Source organism: Elaeis guineensis, chromosome 2 (assembly GCF_000442705.2).
Source record: "Elaeis guineensis isolate ETL-2024a chromosome 2, EG11, whole genome shotgun sequence".
NCBI lineage: Eukaryota > Viridiplantae > Streptophyta > Magnoliopsida > Arecales > Arecaceae > Elaeis > Elaeis guineensis.
In genome coordinates this window covers 34,382,757-34,404,721 of record NC_025994.2, presented here as the reverse complement: position 1 = coordinate 34,404,721, position 21,965 = coordinate 34,382,757, and positions in this window count along the sequence as shown.

Here is a 21,965-nt window from a genome sequence, read left to right as displayed (position 1 = left end):
CAATTACTAAAAAATTTAGAAGAGCTTTTATTTAAAAAAGTTTCAGAGGACTAATTTGGTATACATTCGAGAATCTTTGGATAACCTTTTTGTAGATCATATTTTAACATATAAAGATCTAGTATCATCTCTTTTCTATGTTCTTGGGCAGATACAAGGTCTTTGTACTTTATAATCTCTAGTAGGTTTATAGAACCAATAACATATATAAAATTGAGTAATAAGATAGATTCAAAAAAATTTAAAGACAAAAAATATTATCGTAAATAACTTTTATATTTTTAAATTTTTTTAAAAATATTGATGATGAAAATATTTTTGCCTCAAATAATTGACTGTTTATGATGAAAAAAATTTTATCACTAATAATCCATAATTTTTGAATTTTTTATTTTTTAATATATTAGTGACGAAAATAAATAGATGAGTATTTATGATGAAAAATAAATTTTTATCATAAATATCTAATTATTTATGATGTAATATTTTCATCGCAACTAATCTATAATTTTTAAATTTTTAAAATTTTTTATCTTTTTATAAATATTAATGATAATATTTTTTTATCATAAATAATGAATATTTGTGATAAAATGTGGATATTCATCATAAATACATAATGATTTATGAAGTAAAATTTTTATCACTAATAATCTGTTATTTTTAAATTTTTAAAATTTTTTATTTTTTATGTATTAGCAATGAAAAATTTTCATCATAAATTATTAATATTATGATAAAAATTTATTTTTTATCCTAAATACTCAATTATTTATGATATAATATTTTTATCATAAATAATCTATAATTTTTAAATTTTTATTTAAATATTAGTGATAAATTTTTTTATCATAAATAAGATCTATTTGTGATAAAAAATTTATTTTATCATCAATACTCAAGTATTTATGATGTAATATTTTCATCATAAATAATTTATAATTTTTTAAATTTTTTATTTTTTCAAATATTAGTGACGAAAATGTTTCATCATAAATAAGAAGGTATTTGTAATGGATAATTAGTTTTCATCGATAATACTCTATTATTTATGATAAAATTTTTTTATCATAAATAATCTATAATTTTTAAATTTTTTATTTTTTTTAAATATTAGTGATAAAAACATTTTGTCATAAATAACATATATTGGTGATGGAAAATGAGTTTTTATCACAAATACTTATATTATTTATGATGAAACTATTTTTATATCTAATATTTAAAAATTTAAAATTAAAAAAATATTTTATTATTTATGATAAAAATAATCATCATAAATAATATGTATTTATGATGATTTTTTTTCATTATAAATATGGAGTTATTTATGAAAAAAAATTTATCATAAATATTTTATCATTAGCGATGAATATAATTTTTTATCATAAATAGTCTTATTTATGTCGAAAAGTGCTCCTGTCATAAATAAATTTATCGTAAAAACTCTTTTTTTCTTGTAGTGGTTGCTTATAAGTCACTATGGTGATCTCAAATCGGAGAGATACTTATACCCATACCTTTCGTGAGCTATTCTTGACAACAGAGTACTCGATAATTGATCACATTTGGTACAAATGTACTCCTACATTCCATCTGCATGCCATACTAATATCTCTATATGTCTTGATTAAGAGGACAACCAATGCATATGGTACACAATGATCTATACTTGATATTGTCATCATCTTATTAACAGCATATCATTTGGTCACGAACATGTTTTAAAGATTAAATGACAAATCCTCCTTTGTTGACTAAATATAGTCCTAAGGACTTCATCACAATATAGAAGTTCAAATAAGATAGACAAAATGTGATAAAAAAGTTAAATAATTTTTATTAATAAAAATTTACATATAATTTATAAATATGAGCACAATCATCAATAGACTGATGATTGGCTTTGAAATATAATTTCCAACATCAGACTTATGTTAGACACCAACTGATTAATTAGCTTCAATTTGATCCACTAGAAGATTCGGGCTCAGCCATAGAGCCATAATTATGGTTCATTTATTGAGGTCAAAAATATAGACTTGATCAAACTTCAACTATTGAGGTTGATCTGGAGAAATTCTGACCTAATCTAAATCAACTCTTGATTAGATTTAACCAATTTCTCTACTTAGTCCATATGTGTTTCTAACCTTAGGTCTAACCCAATAAAAGGACTTGATTCATGCTAACTCATAGCCCATCGATTTATGTAGTATCTTAATGATCTTCAATTCTCAAATCTAGATCATTTAAACTTAATTCAATATTAAATATGTGAAATGTGTGTTTCAGTTTGTAGAACTATTCTACCAAAATTTTAAGTGAAACATACCATATATTTTAAGTAATAAAAATAATTTTTTATAATATATTTAATAATTAAACATGCATAGATATGATCTAAACTTCATACATACATCACATGCATTATGATAATTTTTATATCAATATCGATTACATCTAATATAACATACTATTCAGATTCTAAAATAATGTTATATCTAAATTTATCTTATTGTAATGAATCATAAATTATTTTAGATCTAATCTAAATATATTTATGATTAAAATAATTTATAAAAATTTATTTACTTTTTTTCTTTATAAAATCGGATCACAATGATACCCCTACAGATCATAAGAGAACCTGTCGAATGGGCAAAGAGAGGAAGATTAATCTCTTCGATCTCTTATGACCAGACGGTCTGGTGATCTTATTAATCTGATTACTGGGCTACTAAGATCTAAAATCTAATTTCATATATAATTACATAGATATATAATTTTGACAAAATAATTTATATCATGAACATGTCTTTGATCTTATCAACCATATTTTTCATCTAATCTAGTTAGATTTGATGCATCATATACATCATATCAGATTTGAAACATATCTTACACTGATTATAAAATATTAATTTAAATCTAATATCATATAAAAAATTAATTTGATGCAAATATAAATGCATAAAGATTAATTTTCTGGTTAAATCTGTTAGTGTAGAATTTTGTTAGAAATCAGATCTGAAAATCTATCAAAATAGATTCAATTCAAATCTGAAAGAAGTCCAACTTTATAACTAAAATAATAATATTAAAATTTTATTAAAATAAATTTAAAATAAATTTTAAATAAGATTATTATTCCAATAAAATTCATCAATAATAAAATTCTGTTATAACAAACTTATAACAAATGTTAATCAACCATTGATTAGGTTCATATAATCCAATCAAAATCTGATCATAAATTTTATTTAAATAGATCTAAATTAGATTTAATATTTAATATAAAATTTTAATTATATATAATATATAAATAATTTAAAAAAATTAGTTATACATCCATATATCAAAGTCTTGTTCTGATACCAATTAAAGGAAAAGAAAGCCTTTTTCTAGCAGATAAATAGGGTTGCATCTAAAATTTTTTATGTATTAAACTAAATAAAGATCAAATCTTTACCTGAATTATAATAGAATAGGGACCAAATTCTCAAAATCTGGATTCAAATCCTTGCATAGGTTTGGATCTATAAGCCCTCTACTTCGCGTGCACACCAAGCTTCGCAAAAAAATGGGATGAAGCCTTGGATTGAACCACCTTCGTAAGGCCATTAAGAGAGGAAAGAGAGCTACTGGTGTGACACCTCACACCAGTAAGGACAACACCCAAAGGAGGCTCACAGCAAGAGGGAGGGGATGGCAAGAGATGGGACATGCCAAATGTGGGGACACCCACTATGCCTTATGCCTCTCTCTTTCACATAATCTGATTGCTATGCTTCATAGGTAGAGACCCTCCCTATTTAGAGATGATTCTCTATGACTCAATAAAATTAAGATATTTAATTCAAATAAGTTTTGAATTAATTCATAACTTATCAAAGAAGGACTCCTAGTTGAGAAAGGATTGGCACCTAACTTGGTGCCTGCTTGCACCCATGCCCACACCCATGTGGGACAGTCCACAACTAGCACCATATCAGGTGTTGGTCAGCCATGGAGGTAAGAGAGTCCTAGTAAAAATGGACTCTAAGGATCTCATCTAAAATTAGGTCAATTCAAATTAATTCAAAGCTGATTCGAAATAATTTTGAAAGGCTGTCAATCCTAAACTGTTTAGGATTTAAGACCAAATTTAATATAAAATTTTGAACCCAATTAATTCTAATTAAATCAGATCTAATCTAAAATTAATCAGTACTTTAATCTAATCTCTTAGGCTTCTTGGATCATAGATCAAAAACTATTCATCCTCAGGATTGAACCTGAATCTCATGTGTAGTGCTAGCTAGGCATAGTCAACTCTTCAATCCTATTTGACCCACAACTTAATTTTCAATCAAGTTAGTTGATATATTCAATCAAGTCAGGTACTTTCAAATTGAACATATAACATAGGTCAATACTTTCCTACATCACCTGACTTTTGTGCATGGCTCCATAGGTTCATACACACCTAACTTTTATGCATGACTCCATAGCTTCGTACACTAAGTCGGTAGCACAGGAACCATTTTCTGCACTATTTGAAGATACCATCTAGCAATAATTTTTGATGTTTGGATAGGTCAAATAATTGTAATAGAATATTTCAGAATCTATATATATGGTTATCACATAATTTATCCCTTTAACCCTGAATGCTCTAAAATGATTTAGGGTTAACTATCAAGCTTGAGTATTTCATTCATATTATATTTTAATCTTTCAGATCCATCTCATGGATTATTCTGGTTAAGATTTTACTAAATTAAAATATAGTGATACATCATCTCTTATAATCCAAAGGGATCAATCCCATCTTGATCCACACACAAACTTTATAAGTACTTGACCGTACCTAGTAGCCTTCCGTCATTGCATTAAAAATTTAGATAGTCTGCCACCAAAATATAGTGAGTTGCTTGCAAATTACCTTGGTGATCTCATATCTGAGAGATACTTATGTCCATATGCTTCGTAAATAAGTTTTGACAATAGAATACTCAATAGGTGAGTCACTTGTTCCGTGATGATGTACTCCTACATCTCACCTGTATGCCATATCTGGTTCCTTCAATTGGTATCAGAGCCAGGTTGTTTATTACATGATTATTTATATATGCTTAGATTATTTTTTAAATTAGATCTAATTTATAATCTGATTATTAAATTAAAAATTAAAATATATAGAGCATGAACTACATGTTGATCATATCAACATGTTTCTATACTACATCTAATGTATGTATTAAACAATGGATCAGATCTATTACCTTGAAAGTTTGACATTCTAACCTTGCTGATCCGGGCTTGAGGATGATGTTGCAAAGCGCACACGTATCCAATCTCTAGGAATCATCCACACGAGCCCACGAATCTTGGCCAGAAGTCCTGCTTCAGAAAATCAGCACACTATACTAGTATTGCGCTGATCCTTCTTCGATGTTTGATCAGGTGCCTCCTTCTTCTTGATTTAGACTCTTCTAAAGATGAGAAGTAGGAGGAAGAGTTTCAGATTTAAGATACTCTTAGAAAACTCAAGATGAAGGGAAGAGATGAAACTAACAATCCTAGAAGAAGACCCTCTTCTTCTTCTCTTTACTCTCTCCTAGACACCCTGTCTTGTGTCTATTATATCTCCATGACCCAAAGATCTTTCTCTCTAATTTTTGGATGCCCCAAAGGTCTCTCAAATCTCTATGTCCTTCAAAAATTTTATAAAGAAATTAATTTTATAAAGAGAGATATGATAGAGTCCTTGTCTAGGTCAAATACCTAGTCAAGGCTTATCCAAACATGGCAAGATAAGGGATGCCCAACTCTTGGGCTCCTCCTCCTTATTTTTATGCATGGACTACCATCAAAGGATGCATAATGTGTGCCCTAAAATCCATAAAAATCTCAAAAAATATTTGGATAAATTCGGTGCAAAAATGAACGAGTTTTGGATTTCTAAAACTCTATCTCATAAAATTTGAAATCCAAACTTATTCCTACTTTGATTTGATCCACAACCACTTTTCATGTATGAAAGAAGAGAGAAAACCTTTAGGATGTGGAAGGGACCTGGGAGAGAGCTTTTGTCGCACAAAATAAGAGGGGATTGAATGGAATAAGAGAGAGGACGTGGGGGGGGGCTTATGTGGTGCAAGGTGGAATCCTAGTCTTACTAGGATTCTATCTTATGACTTGTTTTAATTTGGTTTCTCAAACCAAATCAAACCAAAATTAGATCAATCTAATTAAAATAAGTCTTAACCAAATTAATAATCTAATTTAATCAGATTAAATTATATTTAAATCTGATTTAATTTTCTAATCAAATTAAAAATTAGGTTGACCCAAGTCCTAATTGAACTAGGATTAGTTTTTTCCTTGCACTTGGCTTATCCAATAAACTAATTGAACTTGATCCAATCAAGTCTAAACTAAATCTAATTAAATTATATTCAATTAGACTTAATCTCAATCCATTGGCTTAATCAAATTAGGCCAATTAGCAATCAAATTGCTAATCGATCCTCCTGCAACACTTGCACTAGGTTAAATGTCAATCATATTGATCATTTAACCCTAGAACAATTCTTAATCGTTGATCAACCATCCGATCAGATCATGAACTCTAGTGTGTGTGACCTCATAGGTCCAAACCTAAGTCGGTAGTATAAAAATAAATTTTTGTACCAATCGAAGTGACCATCTAGCAATGGTACCCGACGACCGGATAGGTCGAATGTGTAGAACAACATCCTTAGAATCCATGCGGATATAGTTTCCATATAATTCATCTCCTTGATCAAAATGATCATAGGATACCTCAGAGTTCAACTATTAACTCTGATCAGGTTGTCCACATTGTATTTCAAAATATCAAATCTATCTGATGGATTACCCTGGCCAAGGTTTTGCTAAATTGAAATACAGTGACTCATTCTTCTTCAACTCTTGGAGTAGTCAATCTCATCTCGATCACACTCTGACTTCACAAGTACTTGATTTGTATGATTTTAAAATAAATCCTCCAACGGTGATCCACATGGAAGTTGGCCAAGGTCCTTCCCAACCGGTGCACTGCCGCAGCCTTATCTTCTCAAGAACACTACCGGCTTCAAACTTGCGTCACGATCACACTAAAGCTCAGTTGCTTTCAATCTTGCTACTAAAATGATATTAAGAAGATAATCTTCAGATATCATATAATCTAGGATTTGATTTTTGGCCTCAACATATAGAAAAATTAAATCCTAGGGCACACTAGCAACACTTGCTAAAAATCTCACCACCCTTCTTACAACATTTACCACATCCCTCCTCCCTAATCTCAACCTAAAATCTTAGCAATCAGTCATTTGGGGCATCCCCTATAAATAGAGGACCAAGGGACGTCATATGGGATGAAGGAGAGCCAACTTTTGGTGTTTCAACTTTTCATGCAGTGAATAAATTCATCAAGTTAATTTTTTATATTCTAGATACTTGCAACAGAAGGACTCTCCTTCATCTATGTGTCATAGAAAATTCAATAAATTTTGGTGACAAAACATAGGAGATCTGGTTGGGAAAATATGGCAATGTGTAAAAATTAAGAGCCTTCGTTAAGAAGGACTCTTCATTTCATACGCCAAAAATAAGGAGGTGGCATTTATATTTTGCCGTGGGTTCTGGTGGATGTAGAGGAGTCCTTCTCCATTTAAAACTAGTTCAAGTTGGATAAGGATCCTGTTGGGTATAAAATACCCTCCGATCGAAGTTTGTAAAAGACCGACCCTTCCAGGACTTTTTCGGCTTTCGACCTTGTGTGGCGTCTCTCTGAACCCCCTCGACCGTCCGAGCTTCCATAATACCATCCGGACTTCTCCGACAATGAGCTTCTCCATTCATCTATCGGGCCACTCCAAAGGCTCTCTGGGCTTCACTATCAATCGATCTTCTACAGTGATCAACTATTCGCAAAATCTATTCCAGACTTCTTCCGACCACGGATGACTCTACTCCAAACTCCTACTACGAGCGGTCTACTCCGAACTCCTACTATAAGCGGTCTACTCCAAACTCCTACTACGAGCGGTCTACTCCAAACTTCTACTATGAGCGGTCTACTCCGAATCTCTACTGTAAGCGAATTCCATCCGAGCTTCTACCGTAAACAAATTTCTTCTGAACTTTTATTACAAGTAGACTTCAGCCGAGCTCCTACAGTGGACGGATCCTAGACGATCTTCTACAACGGGATAGGCTCCACCGGCTAGGTCACTACTCCGAGCACCCACGACAACCGATCTTCGATCGAGCCTCTATAATTAGTGGCCTCCTTTCGGCCTTCTACAAGAACTGGACTCCGTCCGAACTTCCATAGCGGATGGATTTCGGACGAGCTTCTACGACCGACGGGCTCCAACAGCCGGATTCCTACAACGGTCGATCGCCTTCGATGTCTGTCGAACCTCCCCAGCCATCAACCTCCAATAGCGTCGATCGGACTTCAACGATGCCATCCAGACTTCCACAGGATCCTCCAGAGGACGAACTTCCACAACGCCTTCCGGACTCTTCTATCGACCGACCTTCAATCGGATTCCTTGTGCAACCGAACCTCTCCAGCAGGCAAGTCTTCAGACGAGCTTCCACATCATACAAATTCCAGTCAGACTTCTTCAACAGGCGATTCCTGTCCGAGCTTCTACAGCAGATGACTCCCATCTGCAGCACCAACGACACTCAACAACCTCGGGAGCATCCGAGCTTCTTCCAGATTGCAGGACAGAGAGCCACTCTGCTCCATCAGACGTCCCAGTCGAGCTTCAGCCGACAGGCCCGAATTCTCTGGCAAGTCACGCCAATGGCCACTACCCCACTCTACTCTCTGTAACAGATTCCACGTGGTCCCACCACTCTCTGGCAAGTCGTGACAACAGACACCACTCCACTCTCCGCAACAAACTCTGAACGGCCTACTGACACCACTACTCTCCGCAACAAACTCTGAACGGACCACTGACACCACTACTCTCTGCAACAAACTCTGAATGGGCCACTGACGCCACTACTCTGTGCGGCCACGAATGGCCCACTACCAGGCGATTACGGGCGTCGCTGTCAATCGGATACGCTCCCTCATCTATAAAAGGGACCCTCCAGATACGTTATTTTCTAAGCTCAAAATTCTATCTCGAAACTTTGCTAAAATTTTTCCTCGAGCACTCCATTTCTGTTGAAGCAGAGTACTGACTTGAGCATTGGAGGGTCTTGTCGGAGCACCCCCAACTCCAGTTTAGACTTCCCTTGTAGGTTCTGGTGGCGGCCGCGGTCATCCCGACTCTAGCTTCTCCGGCTTCATAGAATTCTGCACCAACAGAATTGGCGCTAGAGGAAGGGCTGTGTCTTCGCAGTACCCTTGTTCTTAAAGGAGTGCTCAACGGGACTATCTCCGGTCATCTTCTCCGACATCCTCTTCTCCTTCTCCTACTAGATCTCCACCTGATGCCTCCCCGAAAGACATCCACCAAGCGATCCACAGCCTCCGCGACCAGATCTCAGTGAGTTCCGCAAGATCGACCTCGTCTTCAGTTTTTCAGGCTCCTCCTCCCCCGATAATGGCAGTCGGCATGGAGCAGTTCGACTTGCTGGTTCAGCAGGTCAGAGGCCTCACCAAAGCAGTGCAGGCCATGCAGCAGCAATAGCAGCAGCCGCAGGTGTCAGTGCGGTTGGAAAGAGCATCGTCGGAGTTCCAAAATCCGGCAATAGGGTGGGCCACTTGGGTCAGTCACCCTGTCTTCCCCGAAAAGGGGGATACGAGGGTGGAGAGCCCTCAGTCTGATCACGATTCCACCCCTGGAGCATCCCTACCTCCATTCTGCCAGAAGACCCTCGAGACTCCAGTCGAGAAGATCTCCTGGATCAAAGGCTCCAGAAGATGAACCGGTGGATCGAAGAGCTCTGCCACGCTCCCCCTGCTTATGGTGAGGACATCTGTACTGACCCTCCTTTCTCTCAAATGATCATGCAGGAATCAATCCCGCCAAACTTCAAGCTCCTTCAATTCGAAAGCTACGACGGGACCTCGAATCCGGTTGACCATCTGGAGGCCTTCCGAATAATGATGCTGCTCCATGGCACGCCAGACGCCATCCTGTGCCGAGCTTTTTCATCTACTTTGAAGGGAGCAGCAAGAAATTGGTACTCAGCACTGAAGTCGGATACTATCTTCTCCTTTGATAAGATGAGCCACCAGTTCGTTGCTCATTTCGTCAGCAGTCGGCATCCCTGGAGAGGTTGGAGTCCCTCATCAACATCAAGCAAAAGGAGGGAGAATCCATCCGAGCTTACGTCAACCATTTTAACATCGTCACATTGGAGGTCCGGAACTTGGACCAATCAGTCGTGATGGCCACCCTGAAGGGCGGTCTTCAAAAGAACGATCTTCTATTTTCCCTAGAAAAGAAGTATCCCAGGGACTTTGCTGATTTGCTGGCTCGGGCCGAAGGATATGCCCGAGCAGAAGAAGCCTTCAAGATGAAGGATGAGGAGGCCGTGAAGGAGCGACAGGCGAGAGACTCCGGTAAGCCCGCAGTTGAAAAAGGATCGAGTGAAGCTCGGCCACATTTTCGAACTCCCTCCAGACACAAGCTGGTCCAGACTCCTCTTTGGGCTCGTAGGTAGAGAAGCCCGGACCGTAGAGTTCGGTGGGGCTCTCCCCTGGGAAGATTCCACAGCTACACCCCTCTCAATGCTTCGAAAACCCAATGCTGATGGAGGTTAGGGAGCAGCTGCCATGGCCGAAAAAGATGCACACACACCCCGGGAAGTACAACCCTAACAAGTTCTGCCTCTATCATCGTGACCACGGCCATGACATGGAGGAGTGTATTCAGCTCTGAGATGAAATCGAGGAGCTCATCAAACGAGGTTGGCTCGACAGATTCATTCGACACCGACCTGAAGGTAGGAAAAATCGATCGAGGGCCCTACCATAACCGGAGCCGCCAAGGAGGGAGGAGCAGACCTTCCACAGAGAGTAGACCTCATCTCAGGAGGACCCCGACGGGGAGCAGACCTTCCGCGGCTATAGGATTCGAAAAATCTATGGATGTATTACCAATAACTTTGCTTTAAATAAATGTTTCTTTTCTATTTGCATATCTTTTCTTTTGGCATGAGCTCTTGACGACAGGAAGTAGCTCCTTCCGATAATCAAAACTAAGCATGTTAGGAATAGGAGGAGGACCTCGTCCTAATATGAGCAAAGTCGAAGGCCTGATTACTTAAAGATCGGATGGGGGGAGAGGCCCTTACAATGGCCCTTATGTGCCCCCATAGTCTTGTTAGGAACAGGAGGAGAACCTCATCCTAACATGAGCAAAGTCGAAGGCCCAAATTTAAAGATCGAATGGGGGGAAAGGCCCTTACAACAGCCCTTATGTGCCCCCACAGCCTTGTTAGGAATAGGAGGAGAACCTCGTCCTAATATGAGCAAGGTCGAAGGCCCGGTTACTTAAAGACTAGATGGGAGAAGAGGCCCTTGCAACGGCCCTTATGTGCCCGCATAGCCTTGTTAGGAACAGGAGGAGAACCTCATCCTAACATGAGCAAAGTCGAAGGCCCGATTACTTGAAGATCAGATGGGGGGAGAGGCCCTTGCAACGGCCCTTATGTGCCCCCACAGCCTTGTTAGGAACAGGAGGAGGACCTCATCCTAGCATGAGCTGAAATTGACTATGTCAGGGACAGTAGGAGAACCTCATCCTAACACAAATAAAGACCTAGTCGATCAAGATCAGATGAGGAGAAAAGCCTCCTCAGTGGCTCCTCTACATCCCCACATCCTCGCTAAGAGCAGAGGGAAAACCCTCGTCTAAAGGAAAACCCACACCCAAATAAAAAGAAAAAGAGAGATAAAAAGGAAAGGCGACGAACTACACCAGTGATAAGTGAAAAATAAACTACATCAAAGACACAAGGGACCTCATCTCAACGAGGAAGGATACTCCTATAAAAACCCTCAGTCGCTAAGAGGGAACTCAACATAGGCCGAGGAGAAATCGACTTCTTCAAAGTAACGAGAAGTTTGGGTCTCCAAGTTCGAGCACCAGGAGGAAGCATCAAACTCAAATGGCCTCGAAACGACCTATGGTCACGAACAAAAAGGAGCAAATCAACACAGCGGCGATCAGGAACCTTCAAACAACATCGACATCGAACAAGATAAAAGATAAAAAAAGTTCGGTGAATAACGACTCAAAGCATGAATAGACGAGGAATTACAAACAACGCCGATGCTAAACAAGACAGAAGACAAAAGAAGTTCGGTAAACGACAACTTAATACAAGAATGGACAAGGTAATGGAAAAGTTTCTTTTCATTTCATTAATGAAGTGTACATTACAAAGTCTTGAAGGCCAAAAAAGAAAAATGATAAGAAAAGAAAAAGAATTCATGGAAGGATGAAAGAAAAAAAAAAGGAGCTCTAAGGAAGCTCGGCTTCTTCCAACTTCGAGCTCTCGGTTCTGATCCTTTTTAGGGATTGCTTTAAGTTTTTGACTTCTTCCTCTAGTTCCATCTTTCTCAGCAGCATATCTCGGTACATCTGGTGGAACCGCTGGCTCTCGCCCTCCGACTCTCGAAGCCTCTTCCTCAGGACCTCAGACTCCACCTCGGCATCTTTGACCGCCTGCTGCTTGTGGACCAGCTGAATCTTCAGCCGCTGCAGTTCGGCCTCCTCCGCCCAAGAGCCACAGACAGTTCTGTCAAGGTTCCCCTCAAGGAGTGGAGCTCGTCGGAGCCCTGTGCAGAGGCAAGCTGGACTCTCTCAGACAACTGCCTCTGAAGGCGGGCAACTTCGTCGGTCACCGTCTGGAGCTTCCTTCGATAGTCCTCTACTTGCCCGCTCCAGCCGACTCGTTAGGCATCGTAGTTCGCCTCGGCGTCCTGCAACTACTTTTGAAGGTCAGAGAACTTCTTCGACCAGTCTCGATCATGGTCGGCTTGGATTGTAAGCTAGGACGAGCTCCCTTCCAACTGGCCGATCTTCTCCCGTGCGACCGCCAGCTTGACTTCAAGGGAGCTGATCTTGGAAGCCTGAGTCCAAGATCGATCTCTGGCGCATTTTCGGAGTTCCTCAAGCTCCATCACGAAGTCAGCCTTCCTCCGGGTGTAGTCCATGAGGCCCTTTCTGTGGAGGTCCTGAAAGCGAATAGCCTCCGTGGTGACTTCCGAATAGCTCTTCCTCAGTCGATGAAGTTCATCTTCCAGCTTCTTGGATTTCTTTGTCAACTGACGAACTTTTCTTTTGAGGTCTCAGATCATCGACTTCAGAGGAATCCCCTGCAGTAGAGGAAGAGCTTCGCAGGGCACTGTCCTTGGAGACAAAAGCGCCATGACTCAAATTAGTACAAGAAGACAAAAGAGAAGGAAAAGAATGCAGAAAAAAAGAAAAGAGGGCTCTCTGTAAAGAAGAATCCGATTTCATTGATTAAATAATTTTCAAGTACAAGAGAATGAAGAAAAGTCACCACAAAGGAAAAATACAAAACTAGAGGTTTCAGACCTCTGGGGCAAAAGTGAAGGGGCTTGGCATCCCCGGAAGATCGATAGCGACGGTCATAGCGGTCGACGAGGTTCTGGCTGGAGGAGGACCGACAGTGGCTTCGGATGGTCTGGCTTTATCGTCGGATGCCTCGTTCAGGAAGCCGAGATCCAGTTCGGGAAACTTCCGACCACCTTCTCCTGGTAGAGTTCGAAACCCTTGATGAAGTCATCCTGGCCGAATTGGACTTGTAGATCCTCCATCTCGGAGGAGGCCTTGAACTCCTCCACTGCTCGAGCCCCTACCTTCGAGATCAGGGATGGGATCTGCACTTTCAGCTCGAAAACTTGCACCTTCAGTTCGGAGACCTCGCCCTCAGCCTTTTTTCTCTCCTCCTCTAAGGCGGTCCTCAGATCGGACGAGGTTTGTCCCTCCTTTTCCAGCACCTCCTGGAGACTTATGACCTCGACGATCTTCTTCTCGAGGCGGGCGGCCTCGGCCAGGTGACCTTCCTCCATCTGAGCTGCCTCCCTCTTGGCGATCTTCACCGCCTCGACGTTGGCGACAAGCTGGTGCCCAATCTGCAAGAGAGGCCGGGGAGTCAATATAAAGGCGAAGGAGTAAATTAAGTACAGAAGTAAGAAAGAGAAAAAAGTGAATTAACCTACTTCGAGGAAAGATCCCAGAGAGTCCCAGACCCGCAGCTCAGGATCAGCAAGGATGATTTTCTGGACGACCTCGGGCAGAATGCACCCTTCGACCAGTCTCTTTATTAAATCCCTGTTGTTGAAGGGATTTTTTCCTAGGTCTTCCTTAAAGCCATCGGCCCCCTCGACGGTAGCCTTGCGACTGCAGCTCTTTCGGGCCAGGGTCTTCTTTCTCCTCCTCCCTTCGGCCTTGGGTGCCCCCTCGGGATGAGCCTCTGGAGCAGGATCCTCGACCGGGGGGCTCCTTGAAAGGGCTCAGGGGATTTTGGGTTTGACGTCGGAAGGGACGTCGACGATAACGGCCACCTGAGCAGGCACGGCCGAGCTTGTCCCTTCTGTCCTGGCTTTCTTCACCGACCCCGAAGTCGAGGCGCCTTTTCTCTTGTGTGTCTTGAGACCCTGGGCTAACCTCCGAGCCACACCTGCATCCATGTCTGCAATAAAAGAAGGTCAACACGGCTCAGAGATGGAATAAGAGAAAGGGGAAGCAGCAAAAAATAAAAAATAAAAAAATAAAGTACCGACAGGGTTAAGAGGACTCAGGCCGACGTTGAACAAGAGTTGTTCCTTCAGAAGTTTGGAGAAGAGGGGGGCTTGATAGGCCTCGAGCTTTTTGGAGGCTTCAAAGTCGTCCCTTTCCAGGCTAGAAGCCCGACGGACGGAATCCCTCAGAGAGCCCCAAGGGGATAATCCTAGCTCCAAGGTCGGGCATCGAACATAGAAGAACCTCTCCTTCCAGTTGTGGATAGAAGAGGGGGCACCTTTCAGTAACCCCTTTCTACCGAATTGGGGGGAGAAGTACCACCAGTCCTTTGCCGAGGGGTGACATTTGAAGATGTAGAAATACCTAAATAAAGAAAGGGTCAGCCGAACTTCAGCTAAACTACAAAGGAAAAGAAATCCTATAAAAAACCTAAAGGAGTTCGGCACTACTGAGACTAAAGAAATGTTCAGAAAATGAAAGAGAGTGACGACAAAAGGTGGAAGTGGAAGCTGAAGTTCGGCACGGAAGGCCTCCTGATACAAACAGAAGCGACCGAGAGGAGGGGCACTAGCCCGGTCAGTTGGTCCGGGAAGCTCCAGCTCGTACTCTGGAGGAACTCCATACTGAATCCTTATCAGTGAGAGTTCATCCGAAGTCAAAGAGCTGGGGATGGTGTCCGACGCAAAGGCCAGACAAGGTTCGGTCCTAACTATGGGTTCATCTACGGTACAAGGACTTTGGGGAACTGGGGCTGACAAACTCCTAGAACCGCTAGAAGAGGAGATATCGGAAGATATTTTGGATCGAATGAAAGCCACAAAAAATCTCAAAAAAAAATAAAAAAAAATAGCAAACAAGCTCTCGAGGAAGCTAAACAAATGGAACATGAAGAAGAAAGAATAGAAAAATAGCAAGAAGTTCTAGAACTAACCTAGATTGGCCCAAGGAGTGCAGGACAACGGCAAGGACGATGGAAGTCGATCCGGAGGATGCCTAAGGCCGAGAAGGATGCTAAAGGAAGCTGGAGCTCTCGGGGAAGAGGAGGGGACCGAGGGATTCTCTCAGGCAAAGTGAAACCTCTGAAGGAGGAGGACGTGTTTAAATAGATCCTGGGGTCTGGTGCAATAATGATTGGGGATCTTCTCTGACCGACTTGTGCTCACGCGTGTCCCGCTCACCATGGCAGGCGGCTGAAAATGGCTGACAGCTGACAAAATCATTATTGCACCATACCTAGAGCCATGCCCCAGTGAGAATTCTGAAAAATTCTTTTCGGATCGCCCAGATTTGAAAAGACTCCGGCACCAGCGTGCCAAACGCCAAAATATTTGACAACCATCGAGTGCAGAAATCGAGGGGGGCAACTTCGATCGTGAGAATTTCTCTGTACTTCCTTCATTCAGAACCCAAACTCGAAAGTAGGGAGACTGGTGTTGGGTATAAAATACCCTCCGATCGAAGTTTGTAAAAGACCGACCCTTCCAGGACTTTTTCGGCTTCCGACCTTGTGTGGTGTCTCTCTGAACCCCCTCGACCGTCTGAGCTTCCATAATGCCATCCAGACTTCTCCGACAATGAGCTTCTCCATTCATCTATCAGGCCGCTCCAAAGGCTCTCTGGGCTTCACTATCGATCGATCTTCTACAGTGATCAACTATTCGTGAAATCCATTCTAGACTTCTTCCGACCACGGACGACTCTACTCCGAACTCCTACTATGAATGGTCTATTCCGAACTCCTACTATGAGTGATCTACTTCGAACTCCTACGAGCGGTCTACTCCAAACTTCTACTACGAGCGGTTTACTCCAAATCTCTACTACAAGCGAATTCCATCCGAGCTTCTACTGTAAACAAATTTCTTCTGAACTTCTATTACAAGCAGACTTCAACCGAGCTCCTACAGTGGACGGATCCCAAACGAGCTTCTACAATGGGATAGGCTCCACCGACCAGGTCACTACTCTGAGCTCTTATGACAATCAATCTTCGACCGAGCCTCTACAATAAGCGGCCTCCTTTCGGCCTTCTGCAAGAATCAGACTCCGTCCGAACTTCCATAGCGGATGGATTCCGGATGAGCTTCTACGACCGACAGGCTCCAACAGTCGGATTCCTACAACGGCCGATCACCTCTGGTGTCTGCCGAACCTCCCCAGCCATCAACCTCCAATAGCATCGGCCAGACTTCAACAACGCCATCCAGACTTCCACAGGATCCTCCAGAGGACGAACTTCCATAATGCCTTCCGGACTCTTCTATCGACCGACCTTCAATCGGATTCCTTGTCCAACCGAATCTCTCCAGCAGGCAAGTCTTCAGACGAGCTTCCACATCATACAAATTCCAGTCAGACTTCTTCAACAGGCGGTTCCTGTCCAAGCTTCTATAGCAGATGACTCCCATCTGCAGCACCAACGGCACTCAACAACCTCGGGAGCATCCAAGCTTCTCCTAGATTGTAGGATAGAGAGCCACTCCACTCCATCAGATGTCCCAGCTGAGCTTCAGCCGACAGGCCCGAACTCTCTGGCAAGTCACGCCAATGGCCACAACCCCACTCCACTCTTTGTAACAGATTCCACGTGGTCCCACCACTCTCTGGCAAGTCACGACAACAGACACCACTCCACTCTCTACAACAAACTCTGAACAGCCTACTGAAGCCACTACTCTCCGTAACAAACTCTGAATGGGCCACTGACGCCACTACTCTCTGCAACAAACTCTGAACGGGCCACTGACGCCACTACTCTGCGCAGCCACGAACGGCCCACTACCAGGCAGTTACGAGCATCGCTGTCAATCAGATACGCTCCTCCATTTATAAAAGGGACCCCCCAGATACATTATTCTTTAAGCTCAAAACTCTATCTCGAAACTCTGCTAAAATTTTTCTTCGAGCACTCTATTTTTGTTGAAGCAGAGTACTGACTTGAGCGTCGGAGGGTCTTGCCGGAGCAACCCCAACTCTGGTTTAGACTTCCCTTGCAGGTCCCGACGGCGGCCGCAGTCATCCCGACTCCAGCTTCTCCGACTTCAATGAAATTTTGCACCAACAGATCCAATCCAAATTGACCCAATCCTATTGGATCAAAGGCAAACTGGTCTAGGTTAGCTCAAACACTTTGAACCAAACCAATTTAGGAACTTAGGTTAATACAATGTGCTAGCATATCAAATTAACCCATAAAATTTATATTAAACTTTAATTAGATCAGACCAAGGTTAAATTTCAAAGTGTGTGACCCATTAGATTCCAAATCTAGCCAGCAGTAGACCAAGACTTTCGACATAACCCTAATCCGATGAGATTAGGTCATCCGAAGAGTTCCAATCAACTTGAACTCTTCCAAATTGACTCCAGAATTAATTTTTTTTAATTTTATCAAATTCGTAAGTCAAGATTGACATCTAGCAATATATCATGACTACTCAAAAGATTTAAAATTTTGATGAAAAATTATCAAAATACCGTTCAGTGGCAAGTTTTTGTATAATTCAATCCTTCAATCAAACAACATCTCAGATGAGCTGTGGGTATAGAAATATGTCAAACCCAATCACTTATTTATATATATCTTGATCTAAAGCTGATGATTCAGTTGATGATATATTAAAAATCTTTTTCTAATTATCATCCTACTTTGGCCAAAGACTTCCAAATCATCATCTTATGAGATCACATAGGATATTCGCTCTCCTTATAGGAGTGACTGATCCCTTATTGATCACTCACAACCTTCATGCACTCTTCACCATATTCAGAAACCCTACACATGGATCAAAGAACCAAGTTAGGTAGTGAACTAAAATATGTATCCATGTACACAGAGTACCATAGTGACCTCGAGCCTAAGGATCACTTAGACAACTCCCACTAGAGAGTCTTCAGTTGACAAATAAATAAGACTCCATCTGATATTCTCTCGTAGGTCAATTCAGTGAACTCATTCTCTAATGAGAACCAATATCCTTGCATTAGTGTTACCACACAAGTAGTTGTGAGATCAACCATCCTTATTTCTGAGCATACATAGGACATGCCAATCTTACTGGTATCATTGATCTCTGACTCAATGTACCAATGATTAAAAATATTTTAGATCAGGGCTATCGAGGATTTAGGTCTCACTAGCGTGATCTCATCACGACCTTAAAACCATTACCCAGACCTATCGAGTTCATTATAATCTTAAAAAATAATAAGATGCAGCATATATTGAATCATAAATTCTTATTTTATTAATAATATAAATGTCAATTATATGAGTTTGAAAGATAAATTATAATAAACACCCAATCACATCCCATATGTGATTGGCTTGTAGGGCATTATTCTTTCAATCTGTCACTTGCACTTAAAGCCAATCACCTCTATTCTTGATACCCATGCTATCAAGGTGGTAGTCAAACTATTGCATTGATGAGGCTTTAGTGAATGGGTCTGCTATATTATTCTTGATGTCAACTCGCTGCATGATCACATTGCATCTTTCGACTATTTTTCGAATGAGGTGGAACCATCTTAGGATGTGCTTGGATTTATGGTGAGACCTTGATTCTTTGGCTTGAGCAACTACCCCAGTATTATCACAATAAAGGAGTACTAGTTGTTTAATCTCTGGAACCATATCTAACTCTGTGATAAATTTTTTCATCCAGATAACCTCCTTAGTAGCCTTACTTACAGCAATGTACTCAGCCTCAGTGATCGAGTCAGCAACAAATTATTGTTTAAAATATTTTCAACTTATTACACCACCATACAAGGTGATCACATACCCAGATATTGATTTGCTATCATCCAGATCAGATTGAAAATTTGAAATAGTATAACCTTCTAGTTTTAAATTAGATCCACTATATATCAGAAAAATATCTCTAGTTCTTCTCAAGTACTTGAGTATGTTTTTCATAGCTTTTTAATGATCTTCTCTGGGGTCAGACTAAAATGTGCTTACAATACCTAAGGCATAAGCAACATCAGATCTGGTACATAACATAGCATACATTATTGATCCTACAGCTGAAGCATAAGGAATAGAACTCATTCTATTTCTCTCTTCAAGTGTCTTAGGAGATATCTTCTTAGAGAGTTATATGCCATGGCCTATGGGCAAGTAACCTCTTTTGCTTCCCTCCATGTTGAACCTCTTCAACATAAGGTCAATGTACCTAGACTGGGACAAGCCTAGCATCATTTTTGATCTATCCCTATAGATCTTTATACCAAGTATATAGGATGCTTCACCCAAGTCTTTCATAAAAAACTTTTGTGATAGTCAAGTTTTGACCGATTGCAACATCGGGATATCATTCTCAATGAGCAGTATGTCATCCACATACAGGACCAAGAAGATAATAGCACTTTCACTATTCTTCTTGTACACACAAGGTTCATCCATATTTTTGATGAAGCAAAATGATTTGACTGTCTCATCAAAATGGATGTTCTAACTCCTCGATGCTTGCTTTAATCTATAAATAGATCTATTCAGCTTGCATACCTGATTTGCTCCCCTACTAGAGACAAATCTCTCTGGCTGAGTCATATAGACTTCTTGCTCAAGGTTTTCATTGAAAAAGACTGTCTTGACATCCATCTGTCAGATCTCATGGTCATGGTATATTGTAATAGCAAGCAATATTCGAACAGACTTGAGTATGGCTACTGATAAAAAAATTTCTTCATAACCAACATCTTATTTTTGTCTGAAACCTTTTGCCACCAGCCTGGCCTTATCGATCTCTACATGGCCATCTACTCCAATCTTCTTTTTGAAGACCCATTTGCAAACTATTGGGGTCACACCCTCAGGCGCATCAACCAAAATCCATACTTGGTTGACATACATAGAGTCCATTTCGGATTTCATGACATTGAGCCACTTGTCAAAGTCACAACTCATGACAGCTTTCGAATAGGTCGTAGGTTCATCATTCTCAATTATGTGGGATGTATTGTCATTCTCAATGATAAATCCATATCTGAGTGTTACACTACACACTCTACTTGACCTTCAGAGAGGAGGTGTGTGTAGTGGCTGTGCCTCAACAATGGGCATATTTGGTTGAGAACTGTTTAGTGAATCTTGGATGGGTTGTAGGTTTTGAACTTTCTCAAATTCAACAGACCTCCCACTGCCTCCTTCTTGGATAAACTCTTTCTCCAAGAAAACAGCATCCCTACCAATAAATACCTTTTGTTGAGTAGGATTATAGAAGTAGTATCTTATACTCTCCTTGGGATAACATACAAACCTATATTTTTCTGATCTAGCATCCAACTTATGTCCATCAATATTTTTCACATAAGCTGGGCAACCCCAAATCTTAAGATGCTTAAGATTGGATTTTGTTTCTTTTCATATTTCATATGAAGTGCTAGAAATAGATTTTAAAGGTACTTTATTTAAGATATATGCTGCAGCCTCGAGGGCATATCCCCAAAAGGATATTGAAAGATCCGTGAAACATATCATGGACTGCACCATATCTAATAAGGTATGATTTTTTTTTCTATAATTTTATTTAATTATGGAGTATAAGGAGGTATCTATTGAGAGAGTATTCCATTTTATTTCAAATAATCGAAGAACTCACTGGATAAGTATTCTCCTCCTCGATCCGATCGAAGAGTTTTAATACTTTTATCAGTTTGTTTCTCAACCATTCTTTGATACTCTTTAAATTTATTAAAGACTTCAAATTTATATTTCATTAAATACACATATCCAAATCTAGATCTATCATCAGTAAATATGATGAAATAAGAGTATCCACCCCTAGCTTGAGTCGATATTGAACCACATACATCAGTATGTACAAGGTCCAAAATGTCACTTGCCTTTTCTCCATATCCAGTAAATGGAGTCTTGATCATTTTTCTCATGAGGCAAGATTCACAAGTTCCATATGATTTATAATCATAATAATCAAAGAATTTATCTTTGAATAACTTGTTAATTCTTGACTCATTTATATGGCCAAGTCGGCAGTGCCAGAGGTATGTGACATTCACATCCTCTCTCTTTTTTTTTTCATATTATCAATATGAAATACATTATTATTAAGTGAAAAAAATAAAAGATCATTATCAATAAAAGTATTTTTATAATATTTATTAGAAAATAAATAGAACAACCATTATTCTTTACATTTATTTTAAAACTTTGTTCCAATAATAATGGTACAGAATAATATTTCAACCAATATTTGAATATAATAACAGATCTTTAATTCTAAAACTTTG